The 9,586-nt window shown below is 53.5% G+C and overlaps 1 long non-coding RNA gene across 3 annotated transcripts; it reads left to right on the top strand.

The window, feature by feature from the left end:
- Window positions 1-639: 639 nt before the first annotated feature.
- LOC110348805 (uncharacterized) lies at window positions 640-7,095 on the top strand. Of its 3 annotated transcripts, none has more exons than XR_015446216.1 (4): window positions 640-1,485; window positions 1,646-1,719; window positions 3,719-3,838; window positions 4,535-6,628. It is a non-coding gene; the product is annotated as an uncharacterized LOC110348805 (long non-coding RNA). The 3 variants fall into 3 exon arrangements; XR_002394377.2 differs by adding an exon at window positions 6,635-7,095 and having other exon boundaries at window positions 642-1,719; window positions 4,535-4,593; XR_015446215.1 differs by having other exon boundaries at window positions 646-1,719.
- Window positions 7,096-9,586: the final 2,491 nt, after the last annotated feature.

The following is a 9,586-nucleotide window of genomic DNA, read 5'->3' as shown; positions in this document are numbered from 1 at the left end:
GGTCACCCTATGTTCCGATGACTTGGCCTCTTTCTCTGTGACTCTCTCAAAAGCCCTGGTGTTCAGAGTGCATGACTGTTTTATTGTACATTCATTCCAGCAACTAGGAACATCTAGGAAGCCAGTGTCCCCTAAGCCAGCCCCTGTCCAGGCCCCCTGAACACAAGGCTGGGCCCAGAAGGGACACTGAGGCAAGGTGGATCCGAACTCTGCTCAGTGCAACAGCCATTGAGGTGCCAGGTGAGTGGGCCACAGACTGGTTCCCCAGACAGGCCTCTGTGCCCCTCCTCCTGGTCTTTCCCCCCTGCACCAGGCACTGCATTAGAAAACTTGCCTGGGGCGGGGCATGTGATGCAAGCCTATCATTCCTGCTACTTGAAAGGCTAAGGCAGGAGGATCAAAAACTCAAGACCAGCCTGGGTAACTTATTGAGATTCTGTCTTAAAATTTTAAAAAGAACTGGGGGTGTGGTTCAGTGGTAAATACTTGCTTCTTTACTGTGGAGGGATTAATTTCATTTTTATGAAACAAAATTTTGCTTTCCTCCATCCCAGCCCAGGCTTGGAAGGGTCACCTAGCATGTTTTCTTTCTTATATTTTTCATTTTGGGTCTGAGAAAAAGGGCAGGATTATTCACAACTGCAAGAGGTACAGGCCCCGGCCCCAGGGGCAGGACAAGCGTAAACCAGTTTAGGAAGGAATTGTGCCCTGGACAATCAGCTCCTCAGCCATTTTGCCCTGAGGGGCATCTAGCTGCCCCAGGGCCCAAGAGCCAAGAGCTGCCTGGCTGAGAGTGCAGGAGCACTCTGGCCCTGCCTTCTGGCTGGAGGTGGGCTACAGGGAAAAGAAAGAGCACACAGGAAGAGGCCAGATCCCTCCGCAGATGTGGGGTGCTCCTGGGAGGGAGGCTGAGACTATCAGGAAAAGGAGTGGCTGAGGAGGCACCCCAGTCCCTGCACCACCCCTCCACCTCAGCCCCAGCCCATCAGCTTCAGCGGATTTCCCCCAGTGAGGCAGGGCCATCAATTATTCAGCTTCTGCCTCTCAGACTTCTCTCGGTTAGTACCTCGTAAAGCCAGGAAAGATAAATCTCTCCCCTTGCTTCTTCAGCACTGACTGGGAGCAGGGTGAGCACGGCCGATGGCAGGGCCTGGCCCTCAGATCCCCCGGCCTCCCGGGGCCCTGAGCCAGCACAGAGCAACCCAGGCAGCCCTGTGAGCCTCCTCTGCTATTAAATCCATAATTCAGGGAGACTCTACAGAGTCAGGTGCACTCGGTCCCCATGATGAGGAAAGAGCCATCCATCCAAGAATTGCAAGAAAGGCTGAGGTAAGGGCTGATGCCGGCCACATTCAGGTCTCAGTTTTCAGGGGCTGCATTTAAATCTGAAGAGTCCCAGGCACTGCTCCCAGGGAATCATGGAGCCTGACTGCTCACAAGGTGACCACGGAGGATTCTGCAAGGGCCGAAGCAGCCTAGAAACAAGTAAGACAACAAAGGAACAGGGGATGCCTGGGGGAAACACTGGGCCTGTCTGCATGCTCTCAGCTATACCCAGGATATGGAGCATGAATGCTACTCTGGACTCTGGGTGCAGCCAGAGAGGCTCAGGACCTTCCAGACCACTTGGGTGTGGTACTTGCAGCTCTGAGCCTCCAGAAAGACACTTGTCCCCATGGAAAAGGATGACTTGAACAGCTGACATCTTGGAGGGTCCAGGTTAGTCTCCCACCCCAATACCCAGCCCTGTATATCCGGGAGAGGGTTTGTTGAGTGACTGAGTCTTACAACCTTTCTTCAACCTCTATAGGTTTTGGGATGGCCTCAGCAGGAAATGTGGGTCAGGCGGTGCACAGTCCCAAGGCACCAAGACTGGGGTGGGCTGGGGAGGAGCACAGGGAGAGGTGGGACCAGCTCTCAGACCCCTGCCCTTGGCAGAGCCATGCCCACCCTGGCAGATTCTCTGCCCACCTCTGCTCTGAACCTGCTGGTGAGAGCAAAACTTGGGATCCAAGGATCCTGTTGCTCTAGGCCCATGGAGGCTGGCAGAGAGGTGCTGGCTGATTGCTTCCAGCCCCCAGGTCCCATTCCCCTCCCCATAGCCCAATCCCTAGGCCTCCACAGGGCAGGGGCCATGACTGAGGTGACTGGGGCTGGAGGGGCCACAAAGTCCCTGCAATTAGCAGTAATGAGTTGACAGGCATGGGGCGCAGGCCTTGGTTGAGTGTTAATCGAGGCTGATAATTAACTTGACAAGCCAGAAAGTGGTACAGCCCCTCCTCTCCCTGTCCATTAATCCTCTGAATATGGCACCTGCCCCGCCCTGCAGCTAACGGGTCGCGTTTCAGCCATAATGATGACACAGCTGTTGTGTGGGAGAAGCTGAGCCCACGTGAGGGACACCGTGATCCCAGGCTGGGGCTCAGGGTCTCCCCAGCCCCTCCAGATGGTCACCTGCTCTACTCACAGGGTTCTTCTCCTGCACCATTCCTGGGGTCTTCCTGACTTGCCACCTTGTACCCCAAGGAACAGGGGCACCCAGAGATTGTCCTAGTCCTATTCACAACAGATCGGGCTCTTTGAGACTCTGCCTTGAACCTCTGCCTCCCAACACCACCTCTAGGACTTGGGCTGCCCCCGGTTTGCATGAAGTTTGCACTCCTCCCAGGAGGCCAGGCCAGTCTGTCACTCAGTCCATATCCAGTTGTAGGTGCTGCTCATGGTGCCACACTGACCACTGGTACCCACTTCTTCCATAGCTTCAAGGCCCTCTCTGTACAGCCAGCCCCAGGCAAAGCAGATCCACCCCTTCCCTTCCTCTAAGCCTCAACCTCTGTTAATGTGGCCAGTGCTGGTATCCAATCATATGGGAGATGCATAGGACCCTATAGCTGAGTTCTGAGTTTCTTTCTTCTCTGTGACAACTAAGCCTGAATTGTTGCATTTGTGGCCAAGGATGGGAGTAGTCCATTGCTGTGGCTCCATCTTATCCCAGCCATGCACCAGTCTTGTCTTGGTCCCCATCTGTGCCTGGCTTGGCTCTCCAGTGACCCAAGGACCGCTTGCTTTGCTCCACATCCTGCAGGGTCCTTCCTTGGGAGCTGCTCCCCCTCACTGTGTTCACCCAGCTGGCCGTAGATGAAGGTGAAAGCACTAGGGCCAGGGGAGGTCGTGTCCCAGGCTCAGCCACCCATGGGCACCCCACGGGGTACTAGCATTGTAGAGGGGTAGGATAGGCTCCTCCTGTGCTCTGACTCCATGCACCCTCACCCCATCCTTATAGCCCCTGTCAAGATCTGGAGCTGCCCAGAGGTCAGGAAATGGCGTCTGGGCCACTGTAGGTGCATTCTCTGCAGGAGCAGGAGGCCAAGGAAGGAAGCAATGTGTTCTCTCAGGAGAACTTCCTGGACCGTGCAGGAGCCAGCTCGCTGCCCGGTTCCTTAAGCACAAATGCTCGATTTAAATCTATCACTCTCCAAAGACTCCATTGCTATCAGAGTGGAAGGCCCACACTTCAGCATTGAAATTCATATAGACCCACAAAAAAAAACCCACTGAGGGGCTGGAGCGTATGGGTCAGAAGTGAGACTCAGAGCCTTGTGACAAGGGGGTCCAGGAAGTCCTTGAGAGAAAACACTTCTGGAACATACCAGGAGGACCTCCCACCCACCAGGCTCTGTTCTGGGCACGTATCAGTGACTGATTATCTACTTTACAGGTAAAGCAGCAGAAGCTTCAAGATGGGCAGAGGCTCAACTGGCATCTCTCATGTGGGCAGAGCTTGGATTCGCACCTAAGACCATCTTCAACGGAGTCTACCAGTACATGTACCCTGTGGGTGAGGACAAAAGCAGGGCCTCCTCCCAAGAGGCCAGTAGACGCAGGTGTTCTGGGGTGGCAGGGGTGCGAGTACACCAGGCAGAAGGCAGTCAGGCTACCAAGGTCCCAACTGCCTTGGGCATGTCTCTCCTGATGCCATGGGTTCTGTCCAGGCCTGGACACTCAACCCTCCCTGGTGGCCATTGTCCACACTGCAGACAGGATGAAGCTCTTGCTATGGTTTGGATTGGTTGATTGATTGATTGATTGATTGTGCTAGTGGGGATTAAATCCAGGACCATCACAATGAGCGACATCCCACCCCTTTTCATTTTTTATTTTGAGACAGGGTCTCTCTTATTTGCCCAGGCTGGGCTCAAATTTGTGATTCTCTTGTCTCAGCTCCTCAACTAGCTAGGATTACAGGCATGCACCACCACAGCCAGCAATGGTTTGGATGTTAAATGCTCCCCAAAGGCTCACGTGTTGGAGGGTTGGTCCCCAGCTTGTGGCAATAGTGAGGAGAAGGTGAAAACTCTAGGAAGTGGGACCAAGTCGGAGGAAGTGGGTCATTCTGGACTGCATGACTGCATGTCCTTGAAGAGAGTATCTTGTCCCTGGCCCCTCTCTCTCTCCCTCTCTCCCTCTCTCTCTCCTAATCCCCCTTCCATGAAGTGAGTTGCTTTCTTGCTTTGTTTCATCTTGGCCTCTCTAGCTCACCACCTTCCCAGAAACAATGGAGCCAGGCAACCATGAACTGCAACACCTGAAACTGTGAGTTCAAATAAACCTTTCCTCTCAAGCTGTTTTTCTTAGGTATTTTATCACAGTGAAGGAAAGCTGACTAACACACTCAGTAAAGCAAACGACAAGACCCTGGCCTTTAGCACACGTAGTTGTACTCATCTTTCAAAGATCAGTTCCCATCCCCCACTCCAGTGATCAGAGCTTTTTGTCTCTCCTTTCTATGAGAGCCATCAAGCAGGACCAGAGGCTCCCCTGGGCATACGAGAGAGGTCCAGTCCCCACCTAGCTATGTCACTTTCCCCCACTCACATCCTATACCTTGGGTCCTGAACATCTGGCATAGTTCTACAGTGCATCCCCCAGAACAGACGTGGCCTCCGGTCAGTAATCACTCCGAGACTGTTCTAGGGTCCCCAGCTCACCCTGCTACTCTCTTCTCCAGCTCTCAGGTCCCTGTCCCCAACTCTATCTTGCTCTCACACAGGGAATGTCCACTTTCTTGCTTTACAGGGCTGTACTTTCTGCAGGTAGCCATGCCAGGGTCTTAGCCCTCAGGAGGGGCAGTCTCCAGGCTATTGAGAAAAGTTTATGCAGGAAGGAAGGGAGGGAGGAAACGTGGGAGAGAGGAGAGAGGGAAAGAGGGATAAGGAAAAAAGAGAGGAGAGACCCAGAGCATCCAGTGGATCAGAGTGGGGGGGGGGGCACCCATGTGGGATGGAGGATAAGGCAATGCTAACAGAAAGGAACTTAAACCCGTGAACAGAACAGGAAGTAAACAGAGGCAAATATTTGCTGATTCCCCGGTGGGAAAGAACTTTCTAAGGATAAAATCAAAGATGAGCATACTCTACGTGAAAGCTAAATCCTCAGGTGACTCCAAAGAAAACATCAAGTTAAAAGGCAAGCAAAGAGTTGGGTAAATTTTTGACACTAACGTGACAAAAAATTAATACCATTAACATGGCACGAGCTGATCTGAAGCAAAAACATCACAGAGGATGTGAGTGCACTGCAGACGAGGCGGCACAGATGGCTGCACTCTGGTGACGTGAGACATGCAAGGCAGGGCCCCCGCTCCCACATAAGCCCCACCAAACACTACTGAAAACACGAGGCCACTTTGGCAGGCCCCGAAGAAGTCCCTCCTCAGCCAAGGCCACAGATCAGCAGGCCAGGCCTGGAGGTCGTAGGACAAGACATGCCCAGAGTGATGAGATGCTTAGCCTTCAACCCAGGAGCACCCTCTCCTGCAATCTGTGCTCATCAGATACTCAGAGGGGCAGAGCTAACCACTCAGGCTCAGACGGCAGCCACAGCATTACTTTTAACTGCGAAAAGACAGAATCAGCTATAATAGCCAACACTGGAGAAGCATTTCCACCTGTTCTAGGGGAACGACCTCATGGACTATCACATACACAAGTGTTGATGATGGAATCCAACAGCATGACACAAATGCAAAGGATGGACAAGTTCAGAGTCATATATGAACTTGGTAGAAAGAATGTGTACCCAGCACAAAATTGAAAAGGGAAAATAAAGTGCTACTAACTGTGAGGGTCTCCATTATTTAAAATAAACTTATGAAACTGACAGATAAAGGGATTCTTGGGGGGGTGCCCTGGTCAAAGTCAAAGCCATACTGCCAGGATCTTCTGTATCATGCTGGCTTTCCCAGGCTTGGGTCATCTGTGCCACTGGAAAGATATCTTGGCTCCTGAATAAGGGGCAGTACAGAGAGGGAAGGATGGGTGGCCAGGTGGGCAGATAGATAGAAGGTAAATGAATGGGTGGACAGGCACAGGGTTGCATGACTAAGTGGGTGGATGGGCAGGGTGGACGAGGAGGTGGATGGATAAGTGGATAAGTGGATGCATAGATAGATGGAAGGCAGGACACATGGGTGAGTGGTGGGGTGGCTGGGTGGACAAATGGGTGGATCAATTGATGCACAGGTAGAAGGATGGCTAGAGGAATGGTTGGATGGAAGAATGAGTAAGGCCCTCTGGTGGGTAAGGCTTAGCCACTGACCCCTCCCCAAGACTGACCCTCTGTCCCTCCATTTCAGGAGCTATGCTGGTCCACCTTTCCCCGGGAGACACATACTCCTTCACTCTCTGTCCAGCATCCTTGACCAGGCCCTAGGCATCAGCTATCCTCGGATTACTCAATATGCAGAAGGACCAGCCCCACATGGCCACCATAAATCCTGCCCCTGTCCTACACCCAATCAATCTTCAATCAGCTCCAAAGCCCCTGAATATCTACACAGCTCAGCCCAGCTGTGGGAGCCATAGCCACAGCTGGCTCTGGGTGCCACTGGCTACATATATTGGACTCGAAGCATTGGATTACATGTTTGTTCAATAGCAATAAACTCCCAAAGTTTTATGGGGTCATAAAACCTCTGCCTCAGCTCCTACTTAGGCAGTATGTAATGTACCCAGGCGGGTTTCCCTGCTAATGGGGCAATGCGAGTGATTTGGGGCTATTAGCTGAAAACAGCACATCTGCATTTGCCAAATTTTCATAAATAAAGTGGCCCTGCTGGAGCACACCAGACTCAGCCTTGAAGTTCAAGGAACAGAAGCAGCAGAGTAAGTCAGAGCCATGAGAAATGATGAGAGAAGGAGTGGAACAAATGGGGGGTGTAAAGTGTGAAAGGAGGGTAAACAGGGCTCATCCCAGACACCCACCCACCCAGATGGCATCTCTGAGCTCATCCCCCTCAGCCACACCCTTAGGATGACGCTGAGGGTTGCTGGCTTCCTTCCAGGGACTGTGTCCCCAGCCACACACTCTGGAGAAGGGCAGGTCCAGGCAGGTGGGAGCTCAGAAGAAGTGTGGGTGGGGAGGGTACAGTGGTGGACATGGACCGAGAAGGGAAGACAAGAGTTCCAGGCAGAGGCTGCAGTGTGTACAAAATCCCCAAAGCAGGGGAATGGTGAGAGTGGGAAGACCCCACGGGCCCATGGGCATTCAGAGATTTGGACTAGATCGGGGGAAGAGATCAGAAAGAGGGAGGGGCCTGGCCCAGTACGTGTGTGTATGGCGGGGGTCAGCCAGAATGACCTTGCAGGGAGAGGCTGCCCCATGATGCGTGTGCTTGATGGGAATGTTCTACTTCTATGGCTCCCAGGGCCACGGTGCAGTGCTGTTAGGGCAAGAGATGAAAGAGGTGGCTTAGGAGGTGGGGAGCTCCCCCTCAGGGGAACAGAAATCCCAAGGGACAAAGTCTTGTTAAGGTCTTCTGCACTGGCCTGGACTTGCACTGGAGACCTGCTGGGGTCCTGGACAGGACAGGAGAGGCAGCTGTGCATCTGGGAGGTCAGCACAGGGAGGAACACCTGGCCAGATGTTGCCTGTCAATCCCTTTGACTGTGACCAGGTGAGAACTTTCGGGCCAGTGTCTACCAAGCCCTTCCTGCCCCAGCCCCTCAGGAGCCTCTGGCCATGGCACTGGGACTCCAGATACATGGCCAGTCCTGTTTCAGACCCTGCCTGGCTCTTCCTGGATGCTGGAGTTGGGCACGTGTATGACTTTGCCCTGATCCTTGTAACTTTGCTATCGACCCAAGTCCTCGGAAACGCATCGATTTACCTGAATCAATATTTATTGCAGCTTCAAAGGCTGGGGGCTCGATGAGACCTGAGGCCTGATGAATGGAAGCAACACAGCCAGTGAGTGGGGCCATCCAGCCAAGCAGGGCTTGGGGTGGGGGAGGCACCTACCTTACTCCCCACCCTAGGGACAGCCTGCCCAGGCAGATGCAGGACCGGGTGGCATGGGTTTCAGGCACCTAGACAAGTCTTTCTCACTCCTGAGACATCCTGGAATCCTGTTCAAAGGGATCTGTTTTCTTACTTTGTGGAGCCAGAGGTGAGCTTCCAAGGATCCAAGCTACTCCAGGATTAATTTTTCCCAGTGGAAACCCTCCCTCTTAGAAACCACTCTGGAAGCCTAGGGAAGTTTGGGAGGTGTGGGCACCTGGCACCCCCTGGCACCCCCAACTGCCTGTCTACACAGGAAACCTGGGAAGGCATTGTCTTTGCTCTAGACAGAGCCTCCTTCACCCTAGGGCGGGGGCCCATTCTAGATGCTGGGTGAGGATGAGGAGTCCAGTCTGGAGCTCCCCATGCTCTGGCAATGGGCTTCATTTGACCCATGAGGCTTCTCCAAGGACCATCAGGGAGTATGGCAGGTCCTGAGTGGCAGCTGCCTAGCCAGGTGACCAGGGGCTTCCTCCGGGGTGAAAGGTGCTGCTGAAGGGGCCACAGGCAGGGGACTCTGATTGGGCACATTTGTCCATTACTGTGGTGCAAATGCTCCCAATAGACTCCAAGCTACCAGTGGAACACCCACTAGTGGATATGGAAGAGACTCACCCAAATGATCAGCTTTCACTTGGAGAGGCAGCTGTAGCACATCACAACCTGGAAGGAAGGGGCTCCATGGCAGCTCTACCTACCTGGGAATGCTACGGCCCAGGGGTCAAGTAAAGGAAAGGAGGAAACCCCCCACCCTGGATCAAGAGAGGACAGAGGGACAGGTAGGCCTGGGCCTGAACAGCACCAAGAAACTCAAGGCCAAGGACTTGCGGCTGAGTTCAGCACTTGGTGAGGGACGCCATGGGGGAGCAGTGGTGGAGGCAGTACTCACTGCCTCAAGCACACACAGAGCTCAAGCCATGGGTGCTCCACCCCTGAAGCCCATCAGGACAGGCAGATGGGGCAGAAAAATCCATTCCTTTGAAAGCAACAAACATTGAGTTGACCCTGTAGTGTTGGCCACAGGCTACCATAGGTCACCCCAGGGAAGAGGAAGATCTTCTCCATGTCCACCTGCCCCATGCTCATTTCTCTCCTTCCAAGGGTCCACAAGGGCCTGAAACTTCAGAACTGTGAGGAGCCACCCCTGGGTAGCCCCACTTCCCTGAAGACACTGCTGCAGGTTTCAGCTGGAAGGTAGTCTGGTTGCTCCGTGACCTGCACAGACTTTGAGACTTCGGATCTCAAAACT

The sequence above is a fragment of the Heterocephalus glaber genome, unplaced genomic scaffold, assembly GCF_053883595.1.
Source record: "Heterocephalus glaber isolate CG9 unplaced genomic scaffold, H.glaber_assembly_v1.0 deba00001687, whole genome shotgun sequence".
NCBI classification, from domain to species: domain Eukaryota; kingdom Metazoa; phylum Chordata; class Mammalia; order Rodentia; family Bathyergidae; genus Heterocephalus; species Heterocephalus glaber.
Note: the sequence above shows the minus strand (reverse complement) of the source record. Positions and strands in the feature narration are given on the sequence as shown.